The sequence below is a fragment of the Littorina saxatilis genome, unplaced genomic scaffold (genome assembly GCF_037325665.1).
Source record: "Littorina saxatilis isolate snail1 unplaced genomic scaffold, US_GU_Lsax_2.0 scaffold_725, whole genome shotgun sequence".
Taxonomy (NCBI): domain Eukaryota; kingdom Metazoa; phylum Mollusca; class Gastropoda; order Littorinimorpha; family Littorinidae; genus Littorina; species Littorina saxatilis.
The window spans coordinates 42,034-59,684 of NW_027126489.1; the positions used below are offsets into that span (position 1 = coordinate 42,034).

The 17,651-nt window shown below is 40.0% G+C and overlaps 1 long non-coding RNA gene across 1 annotated transcript; it reads right to left on the reverse strand.

The window, feature by feature from the left end:
* Nucleotides 1-9,379: 9,379 nt before the first annotated feature.
* Nucleotides 9,380-16,911, reverse strand: LOC138954928 (uncharacterized). Its single transcript, XR_011452022.1, has 5 exons — nt 16,374-16,911; nt 14,515-15,867; nt 12,689-12,910; nt 12,007-12,155; nt 9,380-10,638 (listed from the first exon to the last, which is right to left on the reverse strand). It is a non-coding gene; the product is annotated as an uncharacterized lncRNA (long non-coding RNA).
* Between the last annotated feature and the right edge of the window lie 740 nt (nt 16,912-17,651).

A 17,651-nucleotide genomic window follows, 5' to 3' on the forward strand; every position in this document is an offset into this window, starting at 1 on the left:
TTTTGGTTTTTGTCTGGATCCATTCCCAGTAACTCTTCCTTATCTTCTCCAGTGTTTTCAGCGTTTATCTCCCTTCCTTCGTGTGGCGTCAATCCATATTCCCGTTTCTATTTTTAGAAGGTCACTGTCGACAACGCTCAATCCATATTCTCGTTATATTATTTTTAGAAGGTCGCTGTCCCGGCAAAGCCGGGTATTACTCTTCTCCAGTGTTTTGCGCGTTTATCTCCCTTCCTACGGCGCAGCCGGGTATTCGGGTCAACTTCTTCCCGGCGAAGCCGTACCCGGCGAAGCGGGTATTCATCTAGTACTATATGATGTCGGGAGCAGATATCATGGAAGATACATTGCCATTATCTAATACTAACTTTAAAAGAAATAATGAGTGGCTGCTGACACCAGTTGATCATGTTTAAAGTCAAGGATAAGCCACAAATTGTTTATAAGATAGCTAAAATTCTTCAGCTTCTGGGGGGCAAATGCCACGGTACCCCACCTCTACCGACCCCTGGACCCCAGGTTGTAAACCCCCCCCTCGGGATTAACTGCTCCGCCCCTGCTTTTACATGGACAAGATCATTCTTCCGCTTGGTCACATACCAAAAACGAACAGCCTGGGACGTTGCTCTCTGTGCACTGTGATTGTGAGCTTCCAAGACAAGAATGTAAGCTTGCAAAAATCGACAAAACAACAGAATAGGCAAAATTCAGCACTTTTTTTAAAGTCGCGTGTCTTTTCGGGCATAGAAGGTTTGAAGCAATTAACAGGATTAAGATTTTGCTAGTGGCGTCATTGGGGTTAGGGGTTCAACAAGTCGCACCAATATTTGTTTTACACGTTTTATTATTATTAACATAAAAAAACACGTTAAAGAGAGTTCTTCCTTCTAAATCTGCATCAACACTCCACTCACACAGATGACAACCACAGGAAGTTTTCCTTTTGTGTGTATAGAAAATACAGCATCCGCCTTTTGGATACGAGGATACATTCCTTCATGTGCATTGCATACAGAAGTGCTTAGGCTTTTAACGTTCGCAGCGCGCGCTTTGCCCGCTGATATCTGGTCACGAGTTTCTTCAGTAGAGTGCAGTTTGCTCCATAGGACTAGGAAATGTGTTTACGGAAGTAAAAAGATACATTCCTTCAAAAGCGTTTTGAGTTTTAACGTACGCTTCGTGCACTTTACCTCTTGAAACCTGGTCACATGTTTTTTCAGTAGACCGGTTTTCTCTATATGAAGACTAGAACATGTGTTGACGGAAGTAAAAAAGATACATTCCTTCAAAACCGTCTATGGTTTTAACGTACGCTTCGTGCGCTTTACCTCTTGAAATCTGGTCACAATTTTCTTTAGTAGATTGCGGTTTTCTCTATATGAAGTCTAGAAGATATGTCTTCGGAAGTAAACAAATACATTCCTTCAAAACCGTCTAGGGTTTTACCGTACGCTTCGTGCACTTTACCACTTGATTTCTCGCCACGAGCAGACTGCAACCGGTATGAAGGGTAGGGAATTTTACGAAAATAATTAAAGGATACACGCCTTTTCGTGTAAACCATACAAAATCGTCCATGATTTTAAAGTACCCTTCATGCACCTTTCCACTTGAACCCTTGTCATAAATGTAAGCAGAGTGCAACCTGCTCTCTACGTGAAGAGCAGGACAATCATTTACAGAATTTGTAAAAGGATGCTATATATTTTTTCATTTGTAAAGCATATGATACAACATCGCCCAGTGTTTTACGGAAGTGGTAATAGGATACATTCCTTCATGTGCAAACCATACAAAAGCGTCCAAGTTTTAAACGTACACCTTTCCACTTGAATTCTTGTCAAAAGTTGAAGTAGACTGAAGCTTGTTCTCTTTTCGGACAAGGAAATGTGTTTAAGGAAGTGGTAGCCTTTGCTTGTAAAGTATAGTATACAATATTGGCAAGGGTTCAAACATAATTATGCTTCGTGCACTTTTACACTTCAATTCTGGTCACGAGTAGCTAAAGCAAACCCTAGCTTCCTGTCAATGTAGAGTAGGAAAATTGAATCGGTAATAAGATACATTCGTTAAAGCCCGTCCTTGATTGGACGAAGTATGCCCCGATTTGACATCCTGTTCAGATCGGCGTGATCGGCATGGTCGTGGTAAGGACGTAGCTCTGTGTGACGGGGCCCTAAGCAAAGTGAAGTCTGCTTACTACATGTAGAGCATGCTAAGACATTTGTTTACGGAAGTTGTAAAAGGATACATTCCTTCAGTTGTAAAGCATAGTACATGAAAGCGGCCAGGGTATTAACATAACACTCTGCGTGCACTTTTGCCCTTGACTTCTTGTCACGATTTACACAGACTGTAGTCTGCTCTCTGCATGAAGAGCATCAGGGGAATTTCTTTATGAAATCCATGTCTCTGCTTTGAGCCGGTTAAAGAGATGTTTCATTGGTTACCAATATAAAGTTAGTTCATCCAATGACTTTATGCCTCAGGTGGTATTAGATAAATCCTGAAAGGATAGGGACTGCGAACGTTCTAAAATCAAGGATCAAAGCATACACAATGCAACATTTTCCAGAAACTCGATCTAGTGATATTTAAAGTCAGAGGATGTACACGATACTTAATAGACAAATAATGATGAAGACTGATCACCGAGCTTAGAATAACAATAACAATAATAACAATAACAATACTTTATTGTCCATTTAAATGAATACATTAAAACGGAACATTGTCTTCGACACGTCTAACCTGGCTGTTTCTTGCTTAAACCCCTGTTACACTAGGGCTGCGTCCTCACGGCGTTCCCGCGGCGTCCAAGTAAAATGAAGAACGCCGAGGTGCAAGCAGTAGGGTCTCCTACAGCGCCGGAGCAACGCGGTGGCATCCCCATTTGACGTGGTGGGGTCGCCAAGAACGCCATGCAACGGCGCGCACTTTGAGCATGCACAAAGTACGCGCCGTCGCTCGGCGTTCTGATAATGCGCGTGGTAGGAACGTCATACCTCGGCGTTCTTCGTTTTTCTTGGACGCCGCGGGAACGCCGTGAGGGCGCAGCCCTTGTGTGACAGGGGTTTAATTCAGTGGGATCACACTTCGCTGGCTGACATGTTTCCGCCTTTCGAGACATAGTTTATTTCGCCTAATAAATTAGTTATTGTTAGATGTGGCTGTGGTATCCACATCTAACAATAACTAATTTATTAGGCCAAATACAAATATATGTTGGTTTAGGGTAACGTGACCAAAGAAGATAGAGTCGGTAGGTCGGCTATTTTAGATTTAATCGATTTTAGAGGAGGTTACTTCCCTTAGGTAAGGTTCGCAAAATGTGCCAAAAGTTGGTTTTTATTTGAGAAATGAAAAAAAAGTTTTAGGGTCGGCGGGACAAAATAGGGTCGGTCGGGTTACCCTAGCTAAACCAACATATATTTTTATTTGGCCAAACGAATTTATTACGCTCTCAATTTCCTGTTATGTCTCTCGGTCATCCCCGACAAACACAGTCTATGACATTGAGTTCCTTGGGAGTGTTTCCTTAAACGTTGCGTAAATGTATCTTTACCGTTCTTTGATCTATGGCATACTCGGATATCTTGTCCCTTGTAGCAGACTCCCCGTAGTCAGACTGCTTTATAGAAATGATAGAATATTTGTTTTAATCGAAGCTAATTTTTATAATTTTGGTTGGACATATATACCGTGTTGTGGTCGGTTTTCTTGTCGCAAATAACGGACATCAGCCTGCTTCGTGTAAAATGTAGAATTATTTTTTTAATCGAAACTCATTTTCATGATTTTGGTCGGTCATAGTGTACAGCATTTTGCTCTGACGTTACCACATTTTCGGCTCTACACGCATCTCACTAGCCTATATTAGCTAACACTTGTTTTTGTTTTTGTTGTGTGTGTGTATGTGTGTGTGTGTGTGTGTGTGTGTGTGTGTGTGTATGTGTGTATGTGTATGTGTGAGTGTGTGCGTATGTGTGTGTGGGTGTGTGTGTGTGTGTGTGTGTGTGTGTGTGTGTGTGTGTGTATGTTTCCCGTTTCTTTGTTTGGTGTTGTTGTCAGTGAATGAATGTAGCGATGCTGGGATGTTGTTATTCTCGGCAAGCGTCAATGCAACATCTGTCTTGAAGAACATACCCTCGTTCATGTGTAAACCGACTGATGTACTCAGGTTTTTACGTGCGCTTCGAGTACTCTACCACTTGAACTTCTGTCACAATTAAAACCAGACCGCAGACAGCTTCTCGGGAGAGTAGGAAGGGTTTTGAACACGGACTTTACTTCTTCAAAAAAAGCAGCATAAAAATTATAAAAATAAAAATAAATTCGAAGCAGGAAGCCTGCCAACGTTCCAAAATAAAATAAAATATAACAAGTCGCGTAAGGCGAAAATACAACATTTAGTCAAGCTCAGTCGAACTCACAGAATGAAACTGAACGCATTGCATTATTTCTGCAAGACCGTACACTCGTACACCGCTCGTGGCAAAGGCAGTGAAATTAACAATCCAGAAAAGCGCGGTAGCGGTTGCGCTGAGGAGGATAGCACGCTTTTCTATATCTCTATTCTTTTTAACTCTCTGAACGTGTTTTTAATCCAAACATATCATATCTATATGTTTTTGGAATCGAGAACGGACAAGGAATAAGATGAAATTGTTTTTAAATCGATTTCGGAAATTTAATTTTAATCATAATTTTTATATTTTTAATTTTCAGAGCTTGTTTTTAATCCGAATATAACATATTTATATGTTTTTGGAATCAGAAAATAATGAAGAATACGATAAACGTAATTTTGGATCGTTTCATAAAAATATAATTTTAATTACAATTTTCAGATTTTTAATGACCAAAGTCATTAATTAATTTTTAAGCCTCCAAGCTAAATTGCAATACCAAAGTCCGGCCTTTGTCGAAGATTGCATGGCCAAAATGTCAATCAATTTGATTGAAAAATGAGGGTGTGACAGTGCCGCCTCAACTTTTACAAAATGCCGGATATGACGTCATCAAAGACATTTATCAAAAAAATGAAAAAAACTGCTGGGGATATCATACCCAGGAACTCTCATGAAAAATTTCATAAAGATCAGTTTAGTAGTTTACTCTGAATCGCTCTACACACACACACACACACACACACACACACACACACACACACACACACACACACACACACACACACACACACACACACACACATACACCACGACCCTCGTCTCGATTCCCCCCTCTATGTTAAAAGTAAGGTTAGTTACTGGAACGATTCATTATAAACAAAACAGGAACTTACTTCTGTTTTGGCTGATCAGGCATTTCATTGGCTACGGTAAACGCGTCAAACATGCACTTAACAGAGTGTGCAATTTTTTTTTTTATAATAGTCAACCCCTTAACACTTCAATAATCACCTTACTCTCAAAGTGTTTCTTCTTCCTCTTTCTCTCTCTCCTTAAACAGCTTCTGAGTTAACATCCTGGTTGTCTCGTCTCTTCTTGTCGTTCGCTGTTAGATCGTCAGTCCGGACTGCAGAGCGAAACTTGCTGTCCTCTCCAAGTCCTCTCTGGGGCCGTACAGCTTCGTTTGTAGCGCTGTCTCCTCTGGCCACATGGTGTCCATCCTGGTTGTCATTGCTAACTGCTAAATAGGTGTGTCTTCACACAATTGTCTGTGAAACACTTACAACAATGATTGCATTAAAATTAATGTCTGTGGAAAATGTTGACTGTTGGTGTATTCCCTGAAGCAAATGGAAACCGTGCGCTGTATGTGCAGGAAAATACTTACTGCTGACGATCTACAAACCGAGAAAAACGAAGTTGTGTATACACTCGCAAGTTACATGTTTACATCGGTGACGCAAAAACAAAAACAAACGAAATCTGGCAGGATAAAAGGGTGAAAACAAACAAACAAACAAACCAACAGGGAAAAAAGCCTTCGAGCACTTAAAAAAAAAAAAATCGTAAGAAGGATTCTCATTAACGTGTTTAATGACATAATTAGCAAGACATCGATGAACACGTTATCTCGTGTCATGAAGCTAATTCAACTTCAAATGCCAAAATACGTATATTCATGTTGTGCCCGTGAAAAACAATTGAGATTTACTAACAGCGTAAGCCATATTGGTTGAAAGGTTTCACGTTAGTGCATAATAGCCATATTGGCTCGAAATCTTTTTTCTGCATAAGCTATATTGGCTCGACATCTTTTTCTGCATAAGGTATATATCGGCTCGAAATCTTTTTCTGCATAAGCTATATTGGCTCGAAGTCTTTTTCTTTGCGCTTGAAGCCATAGTGGCTGATTTTTTCTTGTTGGTGCATAAGACTATTCTTGGAGTATCAGAACCCTGTTTTCTGTTATTGATGCACACGCTGTATTGTGTAAACAATTCCTACTAATAATGCACGCTCCAAACTGTGCAAATAATTATTTTTGTCAGAGCATAAGACCCATTTGGTGATATTTTTAAAAACAAATTGCTAAAAACAAAACAAAAAAAACCCAACAATTGGCCTGTTCGTGCATGATTCATATTGTCGGAAACCAAGTTTCTTTTGGAGAGAATGAACTATTTTGTTTGGAGGCGGTTGAACAAATTCTTGTGTAAGTGAATAAGCCATATTGTTTTCATTATTCATTTTTAAGTGAATAAACCATATTGTCTGAAACATCCGTTTTGTTGGAGCATAACCCATATTGTCTGAAACATCCATTTTGTTGGAGCATAACCCATATTGTCTGAAACATCCATTTTGTTGGAGCATAACCCATATTGTCTGAAACATCCATTTTGTTGGAGCATAACCCATATTGTCTGAAACATCCATTTTGTTGGAGCATAACCCATATTGTCTGAAACATCCATTTTGTTGGAGCATAACCCATATTGTCTGCAACATCCATTTTGTTGGAGCATAACCCATATTGTCTGAAACATCCATTTTGTTGGAGCATAACCCATATTGTCTGAAACATCCATTTTGTTGGAGCATAACCCATATTGTCTGAAACATCCATTTTGTTGGAGCATAACCCATATTGTCTGAATTATATTCTCTCGTACTTACACGCATTGTTCCAATTCCGAAAACCTCTGTCTCTCTCTCTTTCTTTCTCTGTCTGTCTGTCTCTCTGTCTGTCTGTCTGTCTCTGTCTGTCTGTCTGTCTGTCTGTCTGTCTGTCTGTCTGTCTGTCTGTCTGTCTCTCTGTCTGTCTCTCTCTCTCTATCTATCTTTCTCTCTCTGTCTCTCTATCTATCTTTCTCTCTGTCTCTTTCGCTCTGTCTCTGTCTATCTCTGTCTGTCTCTGTCTCTGTCTCTGTCTCTGTCTCTCTCTCTCTTTCTCTAATACTCCCTTTCCCCCTTACTTATTTTCTGAAATCTAAAAATATGTCCTTCCGTATAAACGGTGAGTGACTCAGTAACCACTCTTATTTTTATATTTAGTCAAGTTTTGACTAAATATTTTAACATCGAGGGGGAATCGAAACGAGGGTCGTGGTGTATGTGTGTGCGTGTGTGCGTGCGTGTGTGCGTGCGTGCGTGTAGAGCGATTCAGACCAAACTACTGGACCGATCTTTATGAAATTTGACATGAGAGTTCCTGGGTATGATATCCCCGAACGTTTTTTTCATTTTTTTCATAAATGTCTTTGATGACGTCATATCCGGCTTTTCGTAAAAGTTGAGGCGGCACTGTCACGCCCTCATTTATCAACCAAATTAGTTGAAATTTTGGTCAAGTAATCTTTGACAAAGACCGGACTTCGGTATTGCATTTCAGCTTGGTGGCTTAAAAATTAATTAATGACTTTGGTCATTAAAAATCTGAAAATTGTAAAAAAAAAATAAAAATTTATAAAACGATCCAAATTTACGTTTATCTTATTCTCCATCATTTGCTGATTCCAAAAACATATAAATATATTATATTCGGATTAAAAACAAGCTCTGAAAATTAAATATATAAAAATTAGTATCAAAATTAAATTGTCCAAATCAATTTAAAAACACTTTCATCTTATTCCTTGTCGGTTCCTGATTCCAAAAACATATAGATATGATATGTTTGGATTAAAAACACGCTCAGAAAGTTAAAACAAAGAGAGGTACAGAAAAGCGTGCTATCCTTCTTAGCGCAACTACTACCCCGCTCTTCTTGTCAATTTCACTGCCTTTGCCATGAGCGGTGGACTGACGATGCTACGAGTATACGGTCTTGCTGAAAAATGGCATTCACTGGGCGAAAAGTGGCGTTTTGTATCTTACAAAACTACTCAAAATCCCAACAAAACTTCAAATTTCAATGGGTTTATCACATTTTGGTGTTCACGACAACGCCAGATTTTGATTGGATTTTGTTGAAGTTATCGCAGCGAAATTGCCTGGAATTTCAGCGCGTTTTGCGACGGTCAAAACATCATGTTAAACCATGTTACAGCATGTCTGTAACATGCAAAAATTCCAAGTTTTGATGGCATTAAAGCTTTGGTTTAACGCCAAGTAACATCATGTTATCGTAGACTTAACTTGCAAAACTGCTTGTTTTGGTGGCGTTACAGCTTGCTTGTAATGTGATTAACATCATGTTATCGTAGACTTAACTTGCAAAACTGCTTGTTTTGGTGGTGTTACAGCTTGCTTGTAATGTGATTAACATCATGTTATCGTAGACTTAACTTGCAAAACTGCTTGTTTTGGTGGTGTTACAGCTTGCTTGTAATGTGATTAACATCATGTTATTGCTGGTATAACATGCAAAACCCCATGTTATGTTGGTGTTAAAGCTTGCTCAAATGCCTATTAACTCCATGTTATGTTGGTGTTAAAGCTTGCTCAAATGCCTATTAACACCATTTTAGTTGGTGTAAGGCTTGATTATTAATGTAAAAAAACACCATGTTATGACGTTCACATAATTGTTTTCCACTGGATGGAATTTTGTGGAAAAGAAAGCATGTTGTTTGGGAATTGTGTGCGGGTTTCATGCTTGGATATTGCACTATGCTGACTTGTCACAGGTCAATTTACATTTAACAATATTAGTTTTCAAATGCATCATCCTTCACACATTATGTAAACATCTTTAACATTAACACTTTGGTTGTAAAATGATTGCACTTTATTCAAACAGGAAAAAAACAAAAATGCTGATTCACAATGTACAATAGCAAAGGACCATTTTGAGTGGAGACAGTGTTCATCCACACTATAGATGCCCTGTGAAAACATTGGCCATAGATATATGTGAATTACTTCCCTTGGGTATGAACATTTATGAATGATTAAATGGGTGAAAGAAGGCCACACAAAATGAAAATCAGTAAATAACAAAATCACTTCCCTTGTGAGTAAGAACAGTCATACCATGTTCCAACTTTTTGCTAAAAATTCGCCCACAATGTGACCTTCAAAGTTAAAAAGGGGTAACTGAACTTCATGTTTGGATGTCATGGAGTCATGGAGTCCAACATGAAGAAATGTATAAGAACACAAGAATGTATGAATGACAAAGAACAAATGTTTATTTTTGAATGTTTTATGTATGTTATTATTACGGACACAAAAGCTCAGCAATGCAATTTCTCTTTTAGAGATTAATGAAGTTATTGTATTGTATGTCAGTAAATTTTGAAAGCCCTAGATTCATAAACATCTGAAAACTGCTCAACGTCTTTGCATCACGGCACATTAATAAAAGTAAGAGTTAGTAAGACTGGCCTAACTGCTATGGTGAGGCAGTAATAACTCGTTGATGAAGAATTATTTGAATTCTGAATTTCGAACAAACAAATACAGTGTCCTTCCAAACCCCCTTTTCAGGCCTCCAAGAATAAAAAAATAAGCTGGAAATCTGCTTAATATGTAGGTAAATGTACAACAGGTTGTGAACAGAAAATCCAAAAATGTAAGGTCTGAAAAGCGGGGAAGTTTTTTTTTTTTTGACATCAACATCACACAGCAACATCAAATAACATCAACCATACAAAACTATGCATCTCCAACAAAGACAAAGAAAAAAAAGAGGCAACAACAAAACAAAACGGAAAAACACGATAAAGCATACAAGAAAAGCGGGGAAGTTTGAAAAGGGGGGAAGGGGGGGACCTAAAATGTGACGATCATAACAACCATAATTTATCTAACAAAGTTCATTCTGAAATCTTCTTCAGCGTTTGATTATGGAGAGACTAAATCCTCAGTTCAGATGTGGTCTTAACTCCTTGTCTCCCAGGTACACACAGTCACTATGTACATTACATCTGTTATCATTCGGCACATATCCGCATCCTGCTTAGACTGTTAGCTTCAGTCGCTTCCTGTAACGTTGATCTAACGCCAGGATTCTAGCCTGTTGATACAGTTTCTACAATTCTGAGTGACCTGCTGCAGCACAGCTGGTCTCGGCTTAAAAAATCTTGGTCAACATAGATGGGGTACAAAGTGTTAAAATAAAGCGTCCTTCCAAAGTTGATGACAGGTCCCCAGAGTATTCACAAAATTATATGGTACTGGAACTGGAAGCCTTGCACGGCGACGAAAAAGATGTCCACGCCTACATGAAGAAGCATCCTTCACGGCTTCAGCGGAAACAGTCGGCTGGGGATGAGGACAGCACCTATGTAAAAAATATAGACAAGAACAAAAATATATGTCAATGGGAAAACAAAGAAACAAGTAGAGAAGGACCTCCCCACCTTTACACAGTGAAAATGAAAAACACATGTGAATGTACTTATGTTTTAAATCTCCCCCCCCCCCCCCCCAATTAAGACCAATTATCCAAGATATTTTTCAGTCCTCAAAGGAGAATTTCACTGTTCTCACGGAACCCTGTAGAAAACTGAGCTGTGCTAATATATTATATAACTGCAAACATCCCTCAAATTCAATATTGCAAGCCACTATACATTCCTCATAAAGGCACTTCATGCTCACGTGTGAAAACTAACATAAGTTTACAAGTGTGTATCTACTTATAATAATAATAATAATAATAACGGGCATTTATAAAGCGCCTTATCAGAAGTTCAAAGCGCGTGACAATACGTGTATAAAAAATTCATACAATCACTGTCAGATTCAAACAACACATCATGCACATCTCACATCCCCAGACTCTATGCCAAGGCAAAAAAAAAAAGAAGTCTGTTTACGGTATCCCGACCGACCCTATTTTTTTGCGCGACCCTAGACTTTTTTTTGGCATTTGGGAAAAAAAGAAAAAAAATCAAAATTTTAAAACAAAGTTTGTCAATGTTTTTTGGCAAAATAATTTGATGTTTTTTGGAGAAAAAAAAAATCCCGACCTACTGACCCTATTTTTTGGGCCGATGTTACCGTAAACAGACTATTTTTTTGTTTGGCCTAAGGAACTATCCGTAATGTTGTTGGAACAAGTGAGTTTTCAAATTGGATTTAAAAGATGAAATCATGTATGGAGAGTGACGTAATAGAAAGGGGAGTGAATTCCATAACTGAGGGCCATGATATGAAAACGTGCGGAAGCCATGAGCCTTGCGTTTAAAGCAACCTTGACGGAGAAGTCGAGCATCAGCAGAAGAATGAAGGGTGCGAGAGGGAGTGTAGAGGGAGACCAGTTACGAAAGATAGGCAGGTGCCGATTCAGAGAATGAGAGATGATCTTGTAGCAGAAGCAGGCAGCTTTATACCTAATACGTTGAGACACAGGAAGCCAGTGAAGTTCTTTCATGAGAGGAGTGCTGCAGAGAGTTTTACTTTTTGCAAGGGTTGGAGAGTGGAGTCAGGGCAGCCTAGGAGAAGGGATTTGCTGTAATCCAATCTACACAGAATGCAGGATGTAACGAGAGTTTTAGTGGCATCAACAGTCAGAAATGTTCTTGTGGAACCTATTCTTCTAGTTCTAATGTAGTACCTGTTTGTAGTGAACTCACCAGCAGGAGTATTGCATACATAATTACGCATTACTGAATTAAAGTAACTATTTTCAAAGCTTCTCGCTTACCTTGGAATAGTGTCAAGCAGCTTATGTTGTGTCTAGATCAGCAATCAGATCTTCACACTCAGCCTGCACTTGCTGAAAACTGGACATGCCTGCATCTCAATCAAGCTGTTGTTGCGGAGACAACGGAACCATGCTCAAGTCAGGTCCAACTGAAATGAAAGCATATTGTTAGCTGATAAATGATTTGATCAAGCAAAACCATGCGGTATTTTTTTAATAAAATATTTTGTATACCCCGCTAATGCAAAAATAATGTACATATTTACTATTAGCATTAATTTTAGCTGGTCATTCAAACCAGAGCTTGTTCTAGAACTCCACAAGAACAACCATGGCAGTTGGCAATGGCACTGGCAGAATACAGATCAAAACAATATTAGTATTAGCCTCACCAAGGGTTGACTTCCCATCAAAATGAATGACGGACTGAATCAAACTTTAGAGACATTACAATTTTTCACAACGATTTTTTCAGCAAACAGCCATGTTTACCTGTACAAATGTATCAGTGATATCACTATGAGTATGACAGTATGACAGTGTGGTAAGCTTACCGACGATTCGTTCAGTATAGTCTTTCTATGTAAGTAGTGGTCCAGTGAACGATACCTTCCGCCTGTGGTTCGAGACAGAGATTAAGTTGAAACTTAATTCGAGAAGCCAAACACTGACGAATACTTACGTATTTTGAGCAAAACCCACGCACGTCGACCACAAGTTGATGTCTGCTGGAGTACGTAATCATAACGTAGAGGACAACAGTTTCACTTGGCTGGCTTCGGTTATTCCCTGTATCTGTTCCTTGCTGTTCTCCAAGAGACACCATGGTGCAGCAAGCTGAAGGGTGTCCTGTCGTATTTCCTCGAAGTTGTAGTAGGCAACCAGGAGGTGGGGGGCGACTGACCTGCAGCAGAATTCAAATCAATTAGTCAAGTCACTATGACATATCTTTATTGTTATCGCCACACGACGGGCGCTGTGGCGGGGTGGTAAGACGTCGGCCTCGTAATCGGAAGGTCGAGGGTTCGAATCCCGGCCGCGGCCGCCTGGTGGGTTAAGAGTGGAGATTTTTCCGATCTCCCAGGTCAACTTGTGTGCAGACCTGCTAGTGACTTATCCCCCTTCGTGTGTACAGTAGTCCCTTCCATTTCCGGCCCTTTCGTGGGCGTGAACCTACCCGGAGCGGCCAGCTTTCCCATGACTAATGAGTTTTCCTTCTATAATTGACTCTTAATGGCCGTTAACCTGTCTGACGCGGTCAACGGTCACTGATTTTTGCCCTAAGGTGCCCCTCTTACTCGACAGGAGCGGCCACTTAACGGCCACTTGTCACTTTCGCGGGTGAGCGCCTGTGGTGTGTGTGTGTGTGTGTGTGTGTGTGTTGTGTGCACAGACGGCACAGCACGAGCAGACGACATGAATACTTATGCATGCGCAAACTGTAAATACAGACATGCGCATACATGTACATTTACGGCAGTCACTTCCGGATCGATCACAGCTGATGTGAGTTTGAAACACTTGTTTATCTGACACTCAAATACATATATAATAATCCAAACAACACACATAGAAACATACGAAACAATAGCTTAGCCAGGACGATCGAGTTAAACACGCAAATAATTAAGATGTATAAACGAAAGCAAAACTAACAGAGACAATGAATCGGCGGCTCGTGGATGATCGCTTTCTTTTCTTCATGAAAACTTGATCGTGTTTTGTTTTGTTTTTTGGAGGAGGAGGGGGCCTGCAATGAACGGCCACCTGATATTTGCGGTCACCTTTGCAATGACTAATGGGTGACCGGATATGGCAGGTACTACTGTACACGCAACCACAAGACCAAGTGCGCACGGAAAAGATCCTGTAATCCATGTCAGAGTTCGGTGGGTTATGGAAACACGAAAATACCCACCATGCTTCCTCCGAAAGCGGCGTGTGGCTGCCTAAATGGCGGGGTAAAAACGGTCATACACGTAAAAACACGAGTGTACATGGGAGTTTCAGCCCACGAACGCAGAAGAAGAAGTTATCGCCACACCAACCCTAAATTTTTCCTACCATACTGTACTATTTGTTATCCGAGAGAGAAAAAATCCATGTTGCAGACTCAACTGGAAAAATTCCGTTCTCCATCATCTAGTGGACAGAGCTCACATGATTTCAAACAAATCTTTTTTTAAAGTCACATACTTTGTGCGACAGTGTTAGTTTACTGTAACTGTAATTTATAAATAGCAAATTAAAAAATATCACTTATCAGATAATCAGCTAAATGCCTGGCAGATGACCCTCATTCAAAGTGAGTCGTGGCTAAACCATGAAACTAGAAAAACAGGTTATAATATATAATCTATAAATCTCACACTGACAGCGGACAGAAACTGAGAAAACACCCAGTATACATGTACCGGTACTCACAAAAGAGTTACAAGTAGCATATTATCACTATCAGTATCACTAATAGCATACTATACTGGGCAAATAACAGCAATTTTTACTCACTGGGGGTTTCCTGGCTGGAGTCTTTGGTGTTTCTGTTAGGCGCGTTTGATCGATCTGCGCGATCGCGCTGCGCGTTTGGTGGATCGATCAAACGAGCACACATCGATCGATGTGTGCGCGTTTGATCGATGCAAAGAATACAATACAAGAATCGTTAAAACGCGCAGCTCTTATACTTGCGCATTTGGACGATCTGTCACAAAGTAAGTCCCTACCACACACAAACGTCGCACGCCGGAAGTGAAAAGTTTCAAATACAGGAATGTTCCGAAATATACCCCGACAACGTTTTTGATTACAATTCAGCTATTTTTTCTTTTTTTTTTGATTACTGCTGAGCTCTATTCACATAGGCTCAAGTTAGTTTTATTGCTTCAGTCTCTCTTCATTCGTTTAACTCATACATGATGGAGAGGTTTAGGCACACACTGCGGCAAGTGGAGGCAGATATATGCATCAGCCATGTGTCCCAAATCAATCTTGATGTCAAGCGAAAAGTTCAATACGATTGTGAACCACCTAAGAGACAAACACACACACACACACACACACACACACACACACACACACACACACACACACACACACACACACACTGCACACATGCACTTACATACACCCAGACACATACACATACACACCCGCGCACATACACACACATGCACAACCTTACACACACAAACACACACACACGGGCGGGGATGTAGCTCAGTCAGTCGGTAGCGCGCTGGATTTGTATCCAGTTGGTCGCTGTCAGCGTGAGTTCGTCCCCACGTTCGGCGAGAGATTTATTTCTCCGAGTCAACTTTGTGTGCAGACTCGCGCCTCGGTGTCCGAACACCCCCGTGTGTACACGGCAAGCACAAGACCAAGTGCGCACGATGACTGCCTAAATGAGAGAGAGAGAGACAGAAAGAGAGAGAGAGAGAGAGAGAGAGAGAGAGAGAGACGCACACGGGCCAAGGAAGAGAGAGAAAGAGATACAGGGACAGGGACAAACATACTGACAGTAGCTGAAGTATATATGGGTTCATCGACAGAGAGAGAAAGAGAAAGACCTACTTCCGGTCATAACTTCCGGTCATTGCCAGCAGACGTGTGTGTGCGTAGTACGATGGTGATTTGTGAGACGGATCGTCCAAATGCGCAAGTATATAAGAGCTGCGCGTTTTAACGATTCTTGTATTCTTTGTATCGATCAAACGCGCACACATCGATCGATGTGTGCGCGTTTGATCGATCCACCAAACGCGCAGCGCGATCGCGCAGATCGATCAAACGCGCCTAACATTTCTACTGACTTCTGTAGCACATGGTTGGTTGGCAGACTTCCTGGAATGAGTGCTCGCTTGCCTGTAGGCCCAGCAAAAAAACATGCAAAGAAAATGTTCAAAATGCTGAGTCGAAATTATAAGTTAAATTAACTAAACAGACCTATACATTTAGATCTATTGAAATAGAAACAAGAATTAGTAAAACACACTACTGCAAATCTGTCAAGAATGAACAAGACTGACTCAGTGACCGAGTAAAACAACAAAAGAAATCTAAGTTCTAACCCAGAAGTTTACTAGAATATATTCAAAAACACATTATCACAAGAACAAAGAGTGGTTTTTCCCCATTACCTAATAATTATAGCTCAGAATTACGCCTTTGTCAATGTATGATTCAGAATACGATTGTGTTATTTTTTGTCTGCGAGCTGTAAAAGTACTAGTTACTACAAGTACTAAGCCTCATACTGATTGATTGATACTACTAGAGCTTCGTCACTTGAAGCATTACAAGCAAAACAACACAGCACAGACAATCAGATGAAAGCTTATTTTCGCTATATTACTAGTTTTTTTACGTACCGTATTTGAAGCATGTTTCTTTGAAATGTCGGGAACATATCCTCGCATTCTTCGGGTTGAAAAGCTTGTCAGCACGGTTGATTTTGTGGAAGAGCAGCTCTCCATTCGGCATCCGCTTTTCCGTTTGGTATACCATGGAAAGTTATAAGCGTTGAAGATCTTAGTGAGCTCACGCTGCATCCAGGCATACAACAATTTGCACCGGGCATCTTGAAATCATGGTTCACTTCTCTGGCATCATCGAAAAATGGCGAAACGGAAGTGACTTTTTTCGGAATGCAGCTTTCTTCCGGTTGTCAGCACTTACCGCGAGCGCAGCGAGTTGGCGATTGATCCAGTCAATACACAACTATGCGCCGGCATAGACCACTGATCTAACAAGAAAAATGTTCATTCAAAATGAACAGCGTCGATGCAATGTCCACCAAAGATTTATTTTGGGAAGTGTTAAAGGTTAGGGTCAAAAGTTAATGAATTGCATGTTGTGCTGGATATAGGCCTATATAAATTGTTTATTTCAGTCAATGCTTGATCAAACAGCCACAAGAAAAAAAAACTTTTTAATTAAAAAATAGAGCTTGTTTGAAACAGGTAGAAAGGAAGAGTTGATATTGCAATATCTGTACGTGGGAATGTGGTGAAAAAGAGTGCTAAAAGTAGTAAGTCAGTCTCAGATCCATTTCAAATATTTATTGCAGAAAAACAAAATACAAATTACAAAAAAACACAGAACCATTACCAGGTGTCCTAGGAATGTTTGAAAACAATAGTTTTAATTTTACACTGTAAATACAGGAATCAGAATTAAACACCTCAAACTGATTGGCACATGCATAATGAATCACCTGGAATTGCAACAGGGAGATACTGAAGTAATTGGAAACAAACATCTGAAATTGACAGAGAAACAATTGAAAATATAGTACCAGTTGACATGAGCGTACAATATTTTAATGGAAGTGCAATTTTAGCACGAAGCATCCGCACGAGGATGCACTAACAATTACATAGTGCCACAAAATGTGTACGGACATTTCACAACCGTGCATTATTAGCACAGAACACATACATGGGGGCGCACAAAACATTATTGTGACAATAATTTACACGAAACATTTCACATAAGTACATTTTTATGCATGGTGCATCTACTACAGGAGGGTGCTCCAACAATGATGCATAGTGCCAACATTTAGCGCAAACTTTTCACAAAAGTGCATTATTACCACAAAGCGCATACAGCGATTATATAGTAGCAAGTTGCACTAAACATTTGAA